The sequence below is a fragment of the Gorilla gorilla genome, chromosome 12 (assembly GCF_029281585.2).
Source record: "Gorilla gorilla gorilla isolate KB3781 chromosome 12, NHGRI_mGorGor1-v2.1_pri, whole genome shotgun sequence".
Lineage (NCBI taxonomy): Eukaryota > Metazoa > Chordata > Mammalia > Primates > Hominidae > Gorilla > Gorilla gorilla.
Window position 1 is genome coordinate 90,059,751 of NC_073236.2, and position 17,203 is coordinate 90,076,953.

The 17,203-nt window shown below is 38.8% G+C and overlaps 1 long non-coding RNA gene across 4 annotated transcripts in view; it reads left to right on the forward strand.

The window, feature by feature from the left end:
* The first annotated feature begins 2,638 nt into the window (after window positions 1–2,638).
* LOC129531819 (uncharacterized) overlaps window positions 2,639–17,203 on the forward strand; it is a 210,501-nt gene continuing 195,936 nt past the window's right edge. For all 4 annotated transcript variants that reach the window (XR_008677246.2, XR_008677244.2, XR_008677245.2 and 1 more), the window contains exon 1: window positions 2,639–2,789. This is a non-coding gene — a long non-coding RNA (uncharacterized lncRNA). The remainder of the gene's footprint in view (window positions 2,790–17,203) is intronic.

The window sequence follows — 17,203 nt, forward strand, 5'->3', positions numbered from 1 at the left end:
AAAATACACAACTGAGGCATAGAGAGGTTAAAGCAACTGAATCAATTTCACATATTTTGGGAGTGACAGTGCTGGATTTAAACACTGGCTTCTGGCTCCATAGTCTAAAAAATCTTAAAATATACTACTGGCCATTTCGATATTTGAATTTATATATTAGGCAATGAGCTCTCTGGTCACATTTCCATATTTATTTCACAGGATAAAGATAACATATTTGGACCAAATATGCAATACAAGCATAGCTTGTCTTATTGTGCTTTGCTCTATTGCATTTTGCAGATACTGCATTTTTTTGTTCGTTTGTTTCTGTTTCTTTCGAATTTGAAGGTTTGCAGTAACTCTGCATTGGGCACCTATCAGCACCATTTTTTTTCCAGAACATGCATTCACTTCATGCCTCTGTTTCACACTTTTGTAATTCTCACACCATTTCAAATGTTATTATTATTATTATTATTATATCTCTTACGGTGGTCTGTGATCAGCGATTTTTTGTTTTGTTTTGTTTTGTTTGTTTTTTGAGACGGAGTCTCGCTGTGTCACCCAGGCTGGAGTGCAGTGGCACAATCTTGGCTCACTGCAAGCTCTGCATCCCAGGTTCACACCATTCTCCTGCCTCAGCCTCCTGAGTAGCTGGGACCATAGGCACCCGCCAACACGCCTGGCTAATTTTTTGTATTTTTGGTAGAGACTGGGTTTCACCATATTAGCCAGGATGGTCTCAATCTCCTGACCTCGTAATCCACCTGCCTCGGCCTCCCAAAGTGCTGGGATTATAGGCGTGAGTCACCACGCCCGGCTGATAGTGATTTTTTAGGTTACAATGGTGATTGTTTTGGAGCACCACAAACTGCACCTATGTAAGGTGCGTGCTCCCACTGCCGTTCCGTCTCCATCTCCCTCTTCTCAGGCCTCCCTGTTCTCCAAGACACAATATTATTGAAGTTAGGCCAATTAATAACCCCGCAATGGCCTCTAAGTGTTCAACTGAAAGAAAGCGTGCACTTCTTTTTCTTCAAATCAGAAGCTAGAAAGTGATTAAACTTGTGAGAAAGGCATGCTGAAAGTCAAAACAGGCCAAAAGCCAGGCATCTTGCACCAAACAGCTACCCAAATTGTGAATGCAAACAAAAAGTTCTTGAAGGAAATTAAAAGAGCTACTTTAGTGAATACACAAATAGTAAGAAAGAACATTTTTAGTGCTGACACAGCAAAATTTTTATTGATCTGAGTAGACTATCAAAGCAGCCACAACATTTCCTTAAGCCAAAGCCTAAGCCAGAGCAAGGCTTTCTTCAGTTCTATGAAAGCTGAGAGAGGTAAGGAATCTGGGCAGTGGCTCATGCCTGTATTCCCAACACTTTGGGAGGCTGAGGTGGGAGGATTGCTTGAGCCCAGGAAGTTGAGGCTGCAGTGAGCCATGATTGTGCCACTGCACTCCAGTCTGGGTAACAGAGCAAGCCCTTTCTCAAAATAAATAAATGAATAAATAAAATAATAATGAAATTAAAAAGTAGCTACTGCTAGCATTTTTAGCTACAAAGTTTTTTTTTATTTAAAGTACATTGTTCTTTTAGGATATTATTGCACACTTAATAGACTACACTATAGTGTAACTATAACTTTTATATGCATTGAGAAACCAAAAAAATGTGTGTGGCTCACTTTATTGTCATATTTACTTTATTTCAGTGGTCTGGAACTCAACCTACAATATCTCCAAAGTATGCCCGTATATTACATTAGGCAATGATATGATTAATGTGTCTTAAATTAAGTGGTGGCCACTAAAAACGGGAACAACCACCCTCATACTTATACAATAGCAATTGCAGAATGTTTTATGACTTGCCCGATACTCACTTGCTCAAAGCCTTGCTTCACGTCAATCAATCCAAAGACTCCATCCTACTTCAAATAGTCCCATCCTAATGACCTCTAAGCTATAAGCAACAAAAACTATGCATTTACTTCCGCTACTATGACTCAATTTCAGAATTGCCTTTGTAGCGATTTTTTCTTGCTGAAGTAAGTCAATAAAACTTACTCTACTGATACAGTAACAAGTTTCTTTACTTATGGAGGGAGCTTTACACAATTTGAAGATTCAACAAGACTCAGCTGAGACCCTCACACTTGTGCACATATCTTTCAAGGACAGTTTCACCTGTTCACCTCAAGTTTTCTGGAATTCAGTGGAGAGGTGAGTCACATGTTCTGTCTGAGCTCAGATTTTGTTATGTTCCACATCAGAGTGTATGTTATTCTGGGAAAATTTGATTTCACCCATTACAGTCCTTGTTACTTTAAACAGACTTGCCTTTGAGATAGGCTGGTCTGAAATTGTCCTAAATGATCCCTTCTCCTGATCTTCATGCCCTTGTGCAGTCCTGTCCCATTGAATGTGGGCTGGACAGGGTGGCTTGACTCTAATTAACAGAATAAAGCAAAGTGATAAGATATCACTTCCCAGGTTAGGTTAGAAAAAGATTATGACATTTCTTGAGAGAGACAGGGTTCTTTCTCACTCAACTTTAAGTGAAGACAGCTGCCGTGTTATGAGCTGCCCTATTGAGAGGCCCAGGTGGCCAGGAATTGGTTTCTCCAGCTAGCAAATCAGTGAGGGACTGGGGCCTGCCAAGAGCCACGTGAGTGAGCCTGGAAGTGGATGCTTCCCCACTTGAGCTTCGGGAAGACTGCAGCTTCAGGGGACAATGCCATTGCAACCTGAGTCACAGGCGATCCGCTAAGCCGCGTTTGGATTTCTCACCAACGAAATCTGGAAGGTACTGTTTATTGTTTTAAGTTGCTGATTTGGGGGGTTAATTTGTTAATATAAATAGATAAGTAATACATATTTCAGTACCTGAAATATGACCTGAAAGTGGAGGTCTTGTATTCAGGTACTGAAATACACATTTCAGTACCTGAAAGTGGAGTGCTGCTATATAAAAATCTAAAATGTGGGATGGTGTTGGGGCTGGATATTGGGCTTTGAAGAGAGTGTTCGTGAAAACATAAAATGCTTTGAATTCGCTGTTAAAAACATGGACATTGAAGATACATCAGGTCTCAAAAAAGAAGTGAGGTATTGAAAACTAGAGAAAGGTTGAGGGGAGGGTGTTCCTTATTATACAGCAGTAGGGATCTTGGCAATACTATTTACTGCCTGCAGTAACATGGAATGTAGAAAATGTGACTTAAAAACTGGGTGATCTAGCTAGACTTCCAAGCGAAGTGTTGAAGGCAGTGCCTGGTTTCTTCATGCTGTTTCTAATAAAAAGGGAAGAGAGATAGAAACATTGAGGGAAAGAATGTTAAAGCTCATGTTATGAGCTGCCCTATTGAGAGGCCTAGGTGGCAAGGAATTGGTGTCTCCAGCTAGTTAAAGACAGCCAGGACTTGTGGTGTTTGTTTATTTATTTATTTATTTATTTATTTATTTTTATTTTTTATTCTCAGCTTATTCCAGATGGTAGATGTTAAAATTAAGAATATATGATGAGGCTGGGCATAATGGCTTGTGCCTGTAATCCCAGCACTTTGGGAGGCCAAGGGGGACAGATCACCTGAGGTCAACAGTTTGAGACCAGCCTGGCCAACATGGCAAAACTCTTTCTCTACAAAAATTAGCCAGGCGTCGTGGCTCATGCCTGTAATCCCAGCTACTCAGGAGGCTGAGGCAGGAGAATCATTTGAACCTGAACAGCGGAGGTTGCAGTGAGCCGAGATCACGCCACTGCACTCCAGCCTGGGCAACAGAGCGAGAGTCTGTCTCCAGAAAAAAAAAAAGAGAGAAAAGAAATATATGGTGAGACAAAAATTAAATCCAGGATGCTGACAGGAAAACATGAGATAAAATCAAGAGAATGACCCTAAAATCTTTTGTTAAGAGCTATATTATAAACGCACCTGAGAGTAATAAGTTACCTAAACCCTTAGAATAAGAGTATGGCAGACACACCTGAATGTGTGTTCCAAGGTAGGGAAGTCAGGAATGACCAACCTAAAATTCCGTTCCTTATGTATGAGGAACATCTAAGAACCTGGCCCACCCAGTGGAACACGAGCTGTGCAGGGGATTGAGGCCCTAGGTTTGGGTTAAAAGATGGCTATGATGAAGAGGTTCATAAGTAGAGGGTGATAAATGAATATGCTGTTTGTAAGCCATTGTGGCTTTCCTGACCAGCCCACCACCACTGGGCCATGCAATTATCTTGCCCAGTTCACCACCAACGGACTACATGTAAGATGGATATCTTGTCCAGCCCTTCACTACAGCCTGCCACCACTGGACTGTAGTCTGCTGCCACTGGACTATAAGTAAGGTGGTTAGCTCATCCAGCCCACCACCACTGGTGTGTGTGTAAGATAGATATCTTGTCCAGTCTGCCACCACTGGACTGTAGGTGAGGTGGTTATTTTGCCCAGCCCACTGCCACTGGACTATAGGTAAGGCAGATATATTGTCCAGCCTGTTGCTACTGGACTATGTAAGGTGGCCACTGTCACTGGACTGTTCACTGGCGTGCTCACTGGACTGGCTGTTATCTTGTCCAGCCTGCACCACTGGACTGTATATAAGGTGATTTTTCTATGTAGCCTACTGCCACTGGACTCCCTTGCCTCTATGTAAGCCCCTTATAAAACCACATGTCTCATTTGCTGGCTCCAAATCTCTTCTTTGTCCTCTTGAACCTGGTAACTTCCCTATTGAGGTTAATAGGGGTTCAGCACAAGAGCTTTAAAAGTTATTTGGCTACACCCAGGCCATTTGCTTTTCTCAAGGAAGAGATAATTGGCACACTACTCTTAAATGGCACCTACACTGCAGTGGTGTGTTATTTTTACAGGGAAGTCAAGCCTTCACCTGTTCCCTTCACTTTAACTTACCTTGTGCCTGCAGGGTAATTGTCAGAGACTTCAGAAATCCAAGTTCCTGGGTCCCTTTTTGGACAGTGTCTCATTGAGGCGTGTCCCTAGGAACATGTAAGATGAAGCCATGATAGGCTATTCAGGACAATTACCCAGAGGAAATATTGATTCACTTTTTATGCACAACATCTGGGTAATGGTTTCTACAATGAGGGTTATATAATTGGAATAGGTGACCAGAAATTTATTGTTAACCTTGTCCGAAGTTTTAAAGAACACTTTCACAGCTCTCAAAGCTGAATGATGAGTGTCAACTATTTGACTCACATGAAGTAGAAAATCTGGTAGCTTTAGACTTTCTACTAGCCAGTCATGATGGTATCTGTGCCATTACTGGCAATCTGTGTTACACTTGAATAAATACTATTAGCCAAGTACAATGCTCTTCTAAACTGAGGGGGTCAGCCAGTTGATTCTCCGAGGAATATCCTCCTAGATTCTAGACATATTTTCTTGTCCTGGGTTCAGTAATTTCTGTATATGGCTTGGAGGCATTCTGCAAAGTTCAGTCTTCACTCTTCTACTTTGTGTGCATCTTCAATCTTCCTTGCTTCTGTGCAGCCACTGTCACATCAGATGATCCAAAAACTCATCCCTTAACAAAATACGCAAAATAATAGACACTGATTTAAGTTTAGACACTCTAAACCTTAAAAAAAAAAAGATGATAATATCAGGGCTCATGACAGTGCTGTAATCTGGAATGATACTGCTTTTGTGGCCAACCCTTTGGCCTGGTGAAAAGATGGCCAAAAGCTGTTGAGACCAGAACTAGAAAGACCACCTCCTGTTGTCACTTGTGTGATTAGAACCACAAAATATCTTATGAATTTCATAACACTTTCATCTTTGCTCAGAATCTCACCTAGTTGCATAAGTCTTTTAAAAATCAACCAGTTCGAAGATTTGCTCTCCTTTTATCCCAATCTATTACCTTTCTGAGTTTAATCCATAAGAAATAAAAATTGTATATGCACTTCCTGTAACGAGATGCCAATTTAGAGTTGATTCCTTATGTTCTCTCTTGCCAAAGTAAGTGAATGAAAGCCAGTTTGCTTACATCATAATAGCTTTCATTTAAGGCACAGGCTTTCAACTTTGTGTCACTGAAAATATCTAAAGTTAATTTACCCTGTAATTATCTAAATTATGCTTTTCAGAGTTTCTGTGCATCTTCAGTTGTTGGTTGGTATTGTATTTTTTCTTGTCATTTTGTCCAAAAAGAAGTTTTTGAAGGAGTAGTGACATCAAGAGTTGTGAATAAACACAGTCTTACACTTAAAATTTTTTAAAATTGTTTAAAAATTCAACCTTCAACCCATTGTTAATTTTGTCACTAGTGCTAAATAATTAGTTGTAATAACTTCCCCTTAATACACTTATTTTAATGTTGTATAGATAAGACCTCTGTTTGTGATTGATCTGTGATATTAGTTCAATACCTAGACCCTCATATTAAAAAAATTACTATGCCATATGATCCTAAATATTTAAACCAATTCACAATTCATTGAGGACCAAATATGGGTCTAGTGCTGCTCTATATTTAATATGCGGTGCAAGAGAAATACAGATAACTTCTCCTTCAAGGTCGATAATTTTGTTAAAAACAGAAAATAAAGGTACATGAACCAATGACCAGTTTTGGGTTTTCATAGGATCAACCATCTTTGAGGTGAAAGACTGTTTAAGTACATGATGATGACTCACCAAAATTGAATCATAGCAATACCAGTACAATTATAAGTGTTTTATGTTTTTCTTTTCATAGATTGTTTAAAATATTTCTGATTTGGAGGCTTCAGGAGTAAACACAATTGGTGAAATTTTTATTTTAGATTGCCTAACAAAGTAACTGTGCTTGTTTTATGAAAGTTTAAGTTGATTCTTTTTGAATCAATTTTGAATCTTTTTGAATCCATTTTATGTATTTTTTTTTTCTCCTTGGACCACCTTTTTCTTCATTAAGTGTACTGGCATACTATCAGATCAGAAATCCCTGCCAAATGGAGTTTCTGAAGATTTACTTCTCCAAGTCTTCATTTCAGATTCACTTTTCATCCCTTGCTAATACTAATTTCCTGCTTACTTCCTGCCATGGCTTTTCTTGACTATATGGTGGTGTTAAAAAAAAAAAAAAAGTATTAACATTCCAGTATAGGTGTAGCTGTAAGAGTTTAAGAATCTTTTCACAGAAACACTTTGGCAAGACAATGAACAAGGAGTTGGAAAAAATAGTAACTTTGAGAAAAGTTAAATATATTGTCAAAGTAGGTCATTTTGTACTCTACTCAAAGTTCAAATAGGCCAGAGAACGTTTTTATGCTGAATTAATCCTGTCCTATCAAATGCAGACCAAATCCCCAGGAAGTCTGATTATGTAGCATGCAGGCATATGCTAAGAGGCCAATTGACTGCTTTCTCAGGTTATGATCATCATTAATGATAATGGACATTCTATTCTAGGACTGAGGGAAGGGTGTACCTTTTTATTGTCTATTCATGCCGCTGAAAATAAGAGACATTCATATGGGGGAAATTAGGAGCATCTCAGGGAAGGTGGTTGGAGAAGGTCAATTCAGCATGGTAAAAGAAATAACATCCGACCACTCAAAAGCGTTTGGCTGGCCTGTGAGTTGGGGAAGATGTTTTGACAGATAAAAAGTTTGCCGCTTTCCTATATTCGAGTGCTTTCACTATATTCTTTCCATAGAAATTAGTTTTCTTTCTGTGTTCCTTCATCTGTCCTAGGTAAAATGGTGAAGTGAAGTGAGTTTTACAAAGCCTTCTATAGGGAAAACTAAGGGACAAGCTGGAGAACACAAACCCTTTGTCTTGGATAGCCTGGTGTGTCCAATTGTGCCCCCAGAGGGTGTGTTAGGGCTCCAGAAGACCCAGAACTGAGTGGGGTCAGATAGTATCTAGAGAAGTATTTGTGCAATCAATGAGCTGAGGAGAAAAAAAATTGAAAGCTATAGCAGAGCACTGCATGAAATCAGAGGCCTGGGGAAACTGGCTCACCTCTCAAACTGAAGGGAAGAAGCAAGAACATAAATGAACGATTCTCAGAATCTCTCTCTCTTTTTAAAGTTTACCATTTTAAATGAGATAATTTGACTTGAGTGAGGGAACTGAAGTCAAAATCAAGGAGTCATCTATATCCTAGCAAAGCTCTCCGTGCATAAAAGTTTGAGAAAATGGGAAGACAAGCGAGGAGTGGAACTGGTAAGATCAGGCAAATTGGGCTTCAAGCATCAAGTAGGACATTTCTACACAACTTATCAGAGATTAGGATTTGGTTGAGTGTGAGGGAAAGAAACCTCCCAAATAACAGTGGCCAAAACAGGTTAGAAGTATATTTCTGTTTCACATAAGAGTCTGGGTTGGCACATCAAGGCGTAAATAGTATAGTGTTTGGGGCCAAAGATTCTTCTCTTTGTGTCCTACTTGGTGTTATGTCATCTGTGTTTCCAGCGGTGGAAAACATGAAGACAAGGGGAACATACAATAATTCTTAAGAAAGAGTCTGTGAAAATGTCACAGAGCAGTTCTGCTCACCTCCCACTGGCCAGAACATAGTCATATGACCATACGCAGCAAAAAAAAAAAAAAAAAAATGGCTCTGAGAAATGTATTCTTATTCTTGTAAACCATATGCCCTATTAAAATAAGAAGAGAGAACATCATTTTACCAAGGAATAAAAAGAAAAAAACTCTTAGAAAATTTGCTACAGAGCTAAACTGGATCGAATGCATTGTAATCACATGACCTAGCAAATTGCCCACTGAAAAAATAGAAAATGATTCATAGCCTACATAGGGAGGGGCAAATGGAAAGTTTCAATGATCAGGGACTCTCCCTGTCTTTCAGAAGGAGCTGGAAATCACGGGGGACAAACGACAATGAGAGAATTCAAGTCAAAATCAGGGAGCTGTTCATTACCTGGTAAAGTTCTCTGTGCTTTTAGCAAACCAGCCTCCAGTGGTCAAGCATCCAAGAGCGTCTTACTTACTGTGGACCATTCTAGGAGTTTGAAACAGAGGTTCAGTCCTCATAACTTAATATTCATGAAACACAGAGCACAGTGGGAAATAACTTGAATTCATCCCTCATATGGCATTTAAACATGTACAAATCCAATTGGAAAACTTGGTTTTCCCTAAGGAGATTGAACTGAAGAAAAACTGAAGCCTCTTAAAAGAAAAATTACTGTGAGTTAAGGAATCTGGAGAAATGGGCCAGCATTTTGGCAGCAGTGACTAGCTGTCAAAACAATGGTCCCAAATATGGTGTGAAACACATCAGACCAACTCCTCCTTTCCTACCTGCAGCGTGCCATACTTGCTTGAAAGGGGTGGGTTTCCATCTCAGGGAAATGTCTCTGCATTCAGGGACCATTGCTCACTTTCTGAGCTCCCCTGACAGAACTGGTGATAGGTAGTGCAAGGTGTTTGCCCTCTACAGGGGAGAAGAGAACTAAAAATTAACAGCAGAAGGTCAAAAGCCCTGGCGGTGAAATAAACAGAAACCTATTAGAAACAAAATCCCAAGTGATGAGAGCGGTGGATATCAGAGCAGAATTGCTGTGGGGCTGCATATGACAGGTTTGAAAATCCCAATCATTTCTGGCAACCATAGACTCTGAGAGAGAAATATTTGGGAATGAGATTGCTAGAATATTTCAGACTTCTGAATAATTGGTCTGGCCTCAAAACCTTGGTATTTGGATTGTGATTATATATACACATATATATATATCTATATACATATATATCTACCTAGATATATATCTATATACATATATATGTAGATACATATCTGTATACATATATATCTATAGACATATCTATGTGTATATATACATATATATACACATATATATATATAGTGTGTGTGTGTGTGTGGTTTTTTTTTTTTTTTTGAGACACAGTCTCACTCTGTCGCCAGGCTGAAGTACAGGGGTGCGATTTTGGCTCACTGCAGCCTCCACCTGCTGGGCTCAAGGGATTCTCCTACCTCAGCCTCCCAAGTAGCTGGGATTACAGGTGTGCACCACCACACCAGCTAATTTTGTATTTTTAATAGAGAAGGGATTTCACTATGTGGGCCAGGCTGGTCTCGAACTCCTGGCCTCAAGTGATCCATCTGCCTCAACCTCCCAAAGTGCTGGGATTATAGGTGTGAACCACTGCACCGGGCCCCGGATAGTGCTTTAAAGGTGACTAATGTTCATTGATGGGACACAGCAGAAGCAATGCAGATTAAAATGAGGCAAAAAAAAAAAAAAACTGATCTATCAGAATTCAGGTGGGAGCAGAGTCAAGATGAGGGTGGGAAGCAAAAGCATTTGAGAATTAGAGACTAAATTATTTAGATCCCTTGCCTAGAAATTTGAAATGAAGGCTAGAACAGACTCGTCTGGCAATGACATCCTGGTGTTCTGTTCAGCATACCACGGTATTCATTAAATGAGAAAGTAAATGGAAGGGCTATGAAATGCCCAAAATATAGCCAGCTCTCAATTCCTATAGAAAAAAAACCATGTGCACATGTTACTGGGGCCATAGGATGGAAGTTCTTCAGTCAGATACGCATTGGGAATTAGGCATATTTGGATGTAAGCAGTCGATGGTTTGGGTAACACAAAAATCATGTGATTAGGGCAGGTGACTGGGTCTTGAAAATATGCACTGACTCTTAGGAATAAGCTTCCTATAATGAGGAATAAGATCGATAAGAAATATGATTGACAGGAAATGACCCTCTCACCCCTCTACAAAGAAATTAAGTTTAGGTATGCAAGCCAAAAATAACTAATGAATACTAAGCTTAATACCTACCTGGGTGATGAAATAATCTGTACCACAAACCCGCATGACATACGTTTACCTATGTGACAAACCTGCACATGTACCCGTGAACTTACAATAAAAGTTAAAAAATAACACAAAACAAGGAACATGGGTTAGAGATGAAAGCACACATTGAATCTGTAGAAGCATAGTGACAGTTTGTTTTCCAGTCCACTGAACACTCTAAGGTTAATTTTTTCTGTAAACATTTAAATTTTGTCCTTTCTTTTGAAAGTAGTTTTGCTGGCTTCACAATCTAAGTTGGCCAATATTATTAAATTACTTTTCTTTCACTTTTACTGTTGGGAACTCTGCTGTCATTCTATTTGTTTTTCTTTCTTAGGTGATCTCTTTTTTTCTCTGACTTTTTAAAAGATATTTTTGTCTTTAGGGCCTTCTGACATTGGATTTCAATATATAGGCAGGTTTTATGAAGACAAGTGAATTTATTACTTTTGATTGGTGCTGTATAACTTAAGCCATTACTTTTTAAAAATATTACTTCTAATATGTCCTTCCAGCATTCCAAGTATATGAGCTAATAGGTTCAATCTGTCTTATATAGCTCTTAGGCTCATTTTTAAATTTATCATCTTTTCCTTAGTGCTACATTCTGGATAATTTATTCACATATGTATTCCAGCTCATTTATTTTATCTTTAGCTATGTCTAATCTGCTGTGATTTTTCTTTTTCTTTCAACAATTATATTTTTATTTTGAAGAGAAACTTTATTGTGTATATTTAAAGTATACAGTATGATGTTACTGCATATAGATAGTAAAATGGTTACCATAGTGAAGCAAATTAACATATCTATGATATCGCATAGTCATTTTGATTTTTCTTTTTAAGCAAGCAGCTAAAATCTACTTTTTTAGCAAGAATCCCAAATACAATATAAGTTTGTCAACTACAGTCTTCATGTTGTACGTTAGATCTCTAGACTTATTCAGCCTGTATATCTGCTACTTTATAACCTCTAAGTTACATCTCCCCACCCCACTCCTGGTAACCACTGTTTTCTCTGTTTCTGTGTATTTGACTCTTTTTCTTTCAGAGCACATATATAAGCGAGATCATGAAATATTTTCCTTTGTGTCTGGTTTATCTTATTTAGCATAATGTTTTCTAGGTTTATCCAGTTGCAGCAAATGGCAGGCTCTCCCTTTTTGTGGCTGAATAATATTCCTATATATATGTGTGTGTGTGTGTATGTGTGTATACACACATACCCATTCATCTGTTGATGGACACTTTGATTGTTTCCATGTCTTGGCAGCTATGAATAGTGATACAGTGAATGTGGAAGTGAAGATATCTTTATGGGATGGTAATCTTATTTCCAATAAGTTTATGCCCAGAAGAGGGATTCATAGGACACAAAAACCCCTAGGAGAAAACAGGGGGAAAGCCCCTTGGCATTGGCCTTGGTAATGATTTTTGGATATCATAAGAAAAGCTCAGACTACAAAAGCAAAAACAAATGAGACTACCTCAAACTAAAAATGCTTCTGCGCAGCTAAAGAAACAATTATCAAAAAGAAATGGCAGCTTACAGATTGGTAAAAAAATTTTGCAAACTATATAACTGATAAGGGATTTATATCCAAAATACACAAAGAACTTATACAATTCAATAGTAGAAAAGCAAATAACCTGATTTAAAAATGGGTAGAGGACCTGGATAGGCGTTTCTCCAAAGAAGAAATAATAATGGTCAACAGTTTTATGAGAAGATGCTCAGCATCATTAATCACTAAGGAAGTGCAAATCAAAATGACTTTAAGATATAACCTTACACTCATTAAGATGGCTTTTATCAAAGAGTCAAGAGATGACAAATATTGGTGAGGGTATGGAGAAAAGGAACGTACACAGCGTTGATGGGAATGTAGATTGGTGCTGCCATTATGGCAAACAGCATGGAGGTTCATAAATAAAAAATAGAATTACCATATATTGCTTATTTTGAGTGCTTTGTAGTTTGTAACTCTGAGCTCATTACTTTACATTTGCTGTCTTTTGGGCCTATATTAAGAAATATTTTTGTTTACAACAATTCTTTTCCAACTATAATATCCATCAGAACCACCTGAATAATTTACTGAAATATAGATTATAGTTCAATAGATCTGGGTTGGGACTTAAGAGTCTGGGTTTCTAACCTGCTCACAGATGATGCCTATGCTCTTGGTCCTCAGACCACACTTGGAGTAGCATGAAGTTATATTTGCTTCAGCTTCGGTGTCTGCTGGAAGCCAGATGATTCTTCCTAGAAACTGGGTCCAATTAACCATCTGCCTTGACCTGAAACAGTACAGGTAACTGCCCTACCACACAATTAGCTCAAAGCTCATTATCCTGATCACACCAATGGTATTGTAGTTGGCTCTCAGAAAAATCCTGCATCTCCCATATGAAAATAAGAGACGTTAAGAGTTACTTCTGTTAGAACAGTGATACCATAAAATGTGTATTCTATACAATACATGGTGTATTGATGCAGGAAGGCCCTTTAGAGCACACTGTCAGTCATGGTGCCAGAAACAAAAGTTTGGTTTACTTTTTAAAATACTTTAAAAAATAAAATAGGGGTCATAATGGAGCCATATCTAGTTGTTGTCACAACAGTCAGTGGAGACAATAGTCTGAAGAACACTGATAATAATAAAAGGCTGTAGAAATGTACGGTGATAATTTTTCATGATTATTGATATAGTTTGGATATTTGCCCCACGCAAATCTCATGTTAAAATGTAATTCTCACTGTTGGAGGTGGAACCTGGTGAGAGGTGATTGAAGCATGAGGGCGGATCCTTCATGAATGATTTAGCACCATCCCCTTGATGCTGTCCTCACTATAGTGAGTTTTCTCAAGACTGGTTGTTTAAAAGTGTGCAGCACTTCCCCGACCCCCTCCTTGCTCCGGCTTTCACCATGTGATGAGCCTGCTTCCCTTTTGCCTTCCACCATGATTAGAAGATTCCTGAGGCCTCTGCTTCTATGGAGGCCACTATGTTTCTTGTACGATCTGTAGAACTGTGAGCCAGTTAAAACTCTTTAAAAAATAAATAAATAACCCAGTCTCAGGTATTTCTTTACAGTAATTTAAGAATGGTCTAATATGGCTGAGTGCAGTGCCTCACGCCTGTAATCCTAACACTTTGGGAGGCTGAGGCAGATGGATTACCTGAGGCCAGGATTTCGAGACAAGCCTGGCCAACATGGTGAAACTCCGTCTCTACTAAAAATACAAAAATGAGCCAGGTGAGGTGGTGGAAGCCTATAGTCCCCAGCTATTTGGAAGGCTGAGGCAGGAGAATCACTTGAACCCAGAGGGCAGAGGAGAAAGAGTGAAACTTTGTCTCAAAAAAAAAAAAAGTGTGACCTAATACAATTCTCTTTCATTCTCCATAATGAACAGACAAATTATGCAGTGCAGTCATAAGACAAAATAGTACTTGGTCTCTCTGTTTCCCATATATGGTCTTTGAACTGAGACATTTCCTTTTGGCCTTTTTTTCTTCTTCTGTCAATTTTGATGACATTTAAGCTCTCAAAACAACAGTGGCAAACTTATTTTACCTTAAATGTTATTTTTACAACAGTTTTTCTCCATTTTATAAAATTCATATTACTCATAGGATGCAAATTACCCAGTGAGACATAGTGAAATATTTCATAATGAAATATGACCACAGCACTGAGTTGGGATAATTTATATTTAGCAGTACCTTTGCTCCAAAAATGTCTCTACATGCCTGCTTTAAACAATGTGTTAGCTGATAAACACTGTCTACTAGGTTGAGGCAAAGCAATGTTATACCCATTTATAGCACAGGTACGCTAAGGTGTGTGCAATTCAAATTGGTAGCTCACCCAAGCTGCAAAGCAATATTACATATATAAAAGCTTGTTTTTAGCAGCTAACTAGCGTGCTAATGCATGCCAGGTGTGGTACTCTCTGCTCTCCAATCCACCCAGTCATTAAAACATTGCTGAGAGCATATTTCTCTCCACTAGAGTTTTCCTAGGGGTTCTATCCAGGTGCATGAAATAGTTAGGAGGACCACATATGCATTTGCATTAAAATTAGTTTGTGATTTGCATATCATTTACATACTCCTACACAGACTGTGTCATCTATTCTTAGGAAGATTTTCAAACATTATTTATTGCTACCATTAAGGTTGACACTTCTTGATTTTTCTCTTTTAATTTCATCCTCACCCCATCTTTGACCTTAGAGTTTGACATCAAAGAAATACACAAAGATGGTGATGATGAAGAGAGAGAGTAAAAGCTTTCTGCTAGGTTGTAGTGTGAAGAACACAAGACATATTTCAAAGAAACATTCATCTACAGATCCAAATTATACACTGCTTTTTTTTCTTTTTCTGGGAGAGGTGGAGTTGAGATCTCTCTCTGATGGGAGAAAGGAGGTAAACGAATGTTAATATTGTAGTATGTGAACTCAAAAACACTTGATGGAGTGATTCATTTATTTAACAATATTTATGGAACACTATAATGGTCAAGGACTTTACTAGGTAATGGACATACAACAGTGAGCAAAACATAGTCTTTAAAAATACCTATTGTCATAGTTTATATTCTAGTTGCCAAGAAGTGGGTTGGAAGAGGGCAGACAAAGCAATAAATGAGCAATATACAGAGAGTTTCAGAGAGTGATCAATTTTAGGGACAAAAATAAGGTAATGAAGGGGGATAAAGAACATAAAATATTGAGATAGGGAGGTTATAGTTTCAAACAGAGTGATCAGAGAAGATATCTTTGAGACGTATTTGCTGTCAATAAAAACCAAAAGGAGATAAGAAAGCAATCTATGCTGACATCCAAGAAAACAGAGTGTTTTTGGAAATTCACTGATGAACGTATTAAAGTGAAAATTTCTGGGCTTATTCCCCAAAGATCTGATGTAGGGGGTCTGGGGTGAATTCCACTTATCTAAATTTTATTAGTAATCACAAGAGATTCTAATGTAGAAAGTCCTCATTTGTGAAGCACTGATTAGGTGTGACATAGCGAAATTCTTGATTTTGTGGGCATGTTATTGCAGAAGAGTTTCATTGTTATTTGAGATATCACATTTCCGAAAGCATTCTTAGAAAAATAAACACATTGTAATGCATACAAAAGTAAAAATTGGGAAATATTTTGAAATATTTCATTGTTTTTAAAATCTGATATCTTATATACACAGTGCCATTAAATAGTAGCAGGCTAACACAAATGAAATATAAGGTCCAATTTCAGTCTTAAACAGAAATTTATTCATCAAAGATTGACTATTTCAAATAAAATACTCCAGAAATGTAAGTTTCTTTGTTCAGTTTCTGGTTGACTTAAACATTTACATTCTTTCCTTCTTTCATTCATTATCTCATTAATGTAATAAATGTTGGAAACTTTCTAGATTGCAAAAAAACATGCTAGATGCTGATAAGCCAAGATGAATCAGTCTAAATCCCTGGAGAAATAGAGTATCTATCTCCCTAATAAAGCTCCTTGAATAGTGCTAAGGAAAGGATTTCTTCTACCTAAAATATTTGAGGAAGGGCTTATAGGGAGTAGAGAGCTGAATTTTGAAAAGCAATTTAGAGTATTACCAGGCATAAAAGGTGTGCCTGCTTGTTCAGGGCGAATGTGGGGAGGTTGCACGGAAGAAGCGCAGGTGGTTAAAGAACACTGAAAGCAGAGGAAAGCTAAGCAAAGGTATGATGTTTTAATCACTTTCACATTCAGAGAAAGGTCGATAGTTTTTTTTTTGTAGCAAGGCATACCACATTGGTCTTAGGTCACGTTGTTATAACGAAACACCATATGCTGAGAACATGAGCAACAAAAATTTATTTTATGGAGGCTAGGAAGTCAAAGATCTATGTGCCAGCTGATTCCCCTTTTAGTGAGGGTCTTCCTGGCTTGCAGATGGCATCTTTTGCAATGTCCTTGCATGCTGGAGCTAGCAATCTCTCTTTTCTTCCTTTTGTAAAGCCATTAATCCCAATGATGGTTGCAGCGGCCCATCTGGAGCAGCCTGCAGGGATGCCAGCTTCAGCAGGGGAGGTCCTGCTGGGGCAGCAGGCTCCCTGGAGTTTGCAGGGTTCGGCACAGGTGGGAGCCATGCCTCCTAGGGAGTTGGTGGGGCAGGAGGCCTGTACTTGTGGGCACAGCTGCAGCTGCCCAACTGAGGCTCCAGACCCAGGCATCTCTGCGTGCTCTCTGGGTGGGAAGCACCCTTTTCCTCCCTTAGGCTCGGAAGTGCTTGCTTCTGCTCCCAGGCCTCCTCCCAACGCCCTGTGTCCTCTCTGGTGCAGAGAAAACTTGCAGCTGACCCTGGATGCTGTCGAAACCCGGCTGGGTGTGCATGCACTCAGGATGGCACTGA